This window comes from Microtus ochrogaster (assembly GCF_000317375.1).
Source record: "Microtus ochrogaster isolate Prairie Vole_2 chromosome 14 unlocalized genomic scaffold, MicOch1.0 chr14_random_1, whole genome shotgun sequence".
NCBI classification, from domain to species: Eukaryota; Metazoa; Chordata; class Mammalia; order Rodentia; family Cricetidae; genus Microtus; species Microtus ochrogaster.
Window position 1 is genome coordinate 28,204,269 of NW_004949096.1, and position 3,129 is coordinate 28,207,397.

General features: G+C 45.0%; 1 protein-coding gene across 2 annotated transcripts in view; it reads right to left on the minus strand.

The window, feature by feature from the left end:
- The window catches only part of Ndufaf1 (NADH:ubiquinone oxidoreductase complex assembly factor 1), a 13,004-nt gene that overhangs the window by 8,676 nt on the left and 1,199 nt on the right, over positions 1–3,129 (minus strand). The window lies entirely within an intron of this gene.

Consider the following 3,129-nt stretch of genomic DNA (forward strand, 5'->3'; position numbering starts at 1 on the left):
AAATAAAGACTTATTTATTATGCATACAATGTTCTGCTAACATGTACCCGCCAGAAGAGGGCACCAGATCTCACTATAGATAGTTGTGAGCCACCATGTGGTTGCTGGGAATTGAACTCAGGACCTTTGGAAGAGCAGGCAATGCTCTTCCAAAAAGCCATCTCTCCAGCCCCCTGTTGTTGACATTTTTTTGTTTTGTTTTTCGAGACAGGATTTCTCTGTAGCTTTGGAGCCTGTCCTGAAACTCGCTCTGTAGACCAGGCTGGCCTAGAATTCACAGAGATCCACCGGTCTCTGCCCCCCATGTGCTGGGATTAAAGGTGTGTGCCACCACTGCCCAGATCACAAATAATTTTTAAGAGTCCTGTGAAGCAAACCAGTGAGGTATCTCCTCTCTGCAGGAAACACACCAAGAGATCTGCCTAAAGTCACAACGTTGTCCACTATTCAAACTGGAACTGAAACCCTGGCCTTGAGTCCTTTCGCTAGATACGGCTGCTTGCTTTAAGACAGTGGCAATTACTCCCACGGTTCTAATGAAGTAACAACTTTGCCCGTAACCCCAACATTTACTGAGTAAACCAGAAAGGCAGAACAGCCCTTCTTCCCTCCCTTTCCAGCCAATCCTGGGAGGAAATAAAACATACAATGCTAGCTTGTCTTTCTCCTGTCCCAATCCCAGAGATCAGTCCAATATATATAAAAGCAAAGATCTAAGACCTGAGACTGGCGAGAATCCTTGCCAAGTATGTGCAATTTGTGGGCTTCATCTCCAGCACCACAAAACAACACTAAACAAAAGTCTCCAGCACCAGTCAGTTCATGGCAACAAACAAGAAATTTTAATGGGGGGTCCTATGTGTTTCTCCATTTTATTATTTTCATTTGCATCTTCATATTCTTTACTGTATTTCTAAATTTCTGTGCCTCTACTCTGGAGAAAGGTATTTTTGTCGAGGCTAGCCCCTGACGGGGGGTGGTGGTGCTGAAGAGATTGTTCAGCAGATAAGAGCACTGGCTGCTCTTTCAGAGGATCCAGGATCAATTCCCAGCACCCACATGGCAGCTTTCACCTGTCTGTAACTCCAGTTCCAGGGCTTCTGACACCTTCATACATGTAGGCAAACCCCAATAAACACTAGAAAAAAAAAGATTAAGAGGGATTGGGTGGCTGGTAAGATGACTTACCAGGAAAAGTGCTGGCCCTGCACACCTGACAACCTAAGTTGGATCCTGGAATCCACAGAAAGGTGGAAGGAGAGAACTTATTCCATAAAATTACCCAACAACCCCCACACAGTAATAATAATAATCATAATAAATTTTAAGTCCTCAACAATCTCACCCACCTGTTAGTGACTGACTCTGAATCAAATGGTACCCACAGGCCGGGCGGTAGTGGCGCACGCCTTAAATCCCAGCACTCGGGAGGCAGAGGCAGGCGGATCCCTGTGAGTTCGAGACCAGCCTGGTCTACAGAGCTAGTTCCAAGACAGGCTCCAAAGCCACAGAGAAACCCTGTCTCGAAAAACAAAAAAAAAAAAAAAAAAAAAAAAATGGTACCCACAGCCAAGCATAGCAGAATGTGCCCATAACCTGGCATTTGGAAAGCCTGGGCAGGATCATCATAAGATGAAGGTTAGCATGAGCTACATGAGTTTCAGGACAGCTTGGGCTACATAAGAGGCTGTAGGTCAGCCTGAACTGGAGTGGAACCTTTTCCGACATGATCAAAAGGACCACCCAGGTCACTTCAACTACAACAGAGACCTAGTCATGTTTCCAGCATGGCCTCCTTCCTCACTCTATACATCAGGCGGGTCCTCTCTCTACGATTACCGCACCCTTCGCATCGCCACAGCAACTAGAGAGGCACAGAGCACAAGTCTGGTTATTTCTTCTTTTCTTTATTCATGTATGTATGTATGTATAGGAGTGCTGTCTTCATGCACACCAGAAGAAAGAATCTGATCCCATTACAGATGGCTGTGAGCCACTATTTGGTTGCTGGGAATTGAACACAGGACCTCTGGAAAAGCAGTGCTCTTAACCGCTGAGCCATCTCTCCAGCCCCCTCCTTCTTTAAAGAGATAGCTCAGCGATGGAGTATATGCTGAGCACACACAAAGCCCTGGATTTAATCCCCAACACCAAATAATTAATAGATGATAGGCAGGTTCCTTCGGAGGCTCCACCTTCTGCACAATGTGTACTGGGCACCGCTCAATCAGGTCTCATTTGCCATCACTCCAATTTCATCTTTCGTCACATCTCATGCCCCATTCTGTGTTGCTATCAGACAGAATATTTGTGATCCAACCAACACCTCTTGGGCTACAGGCCTTAGTTAATTGCTGTCCATGTTCTTAGCTGATTCTGCCTGGAAAATGTATCCCTTGAGACTTAGCTTAACCATGTTACTATGGGGAAAAATAATGGTCTCTGACTACCCAGTTCCACCAAGAACAAAGTCCCTTTGAGTCACTCCCAATGAATCCTGGGCTTAGAATTTTCTGGCTAGTTTACTCACCAGGTCATTGGTCAGTCTCCTCCAACTCAGACTAGAACTATCTTAAGGGTCGAACATTCAATGTTGTCCCTCCAAGTCCCAGTATGACAATCAGCATTCTTGAGACTTTTAAGATTTGCTGAACAAAGAGCTCCACATTTCTGTATCTCTGTCATAGTGTGAACCTTGCCGCTTTTACCACACCTATCTAATTCCCCCTAGCAAGGGGCTTCTTAAGTTGTAAAGTGCCTTTGAGTCACCTGGAAATTTTGATTAAAATGAGTTTCTAATAGAGTAGATAAACACCTTGAATTTCTAATCCTCCTTCCTCAACCTCCCACACATTAGGATTACAGGGGTTTGTTACTGTGCCCAGCCAAAGACATTCTGTATTTCTTTTTATTTTTTTGATAAGAGTCTCAAGTGACCCGTGCTGGTCTCGAACTCCTGATCCTTCTACCTCTATCTCCCGGGTGAAGCCTGTTAACGCAAGGAGAACACCTTTTAGATATCAAAGTCCTGGTCAGATTTGGGTGCAGCCTATAAAACCCAGCACTTGGGAAGTAGAGACACGAGGACCAAGAGTTTAAGGTCATCTTCTGATACACAGAAACTTCAAG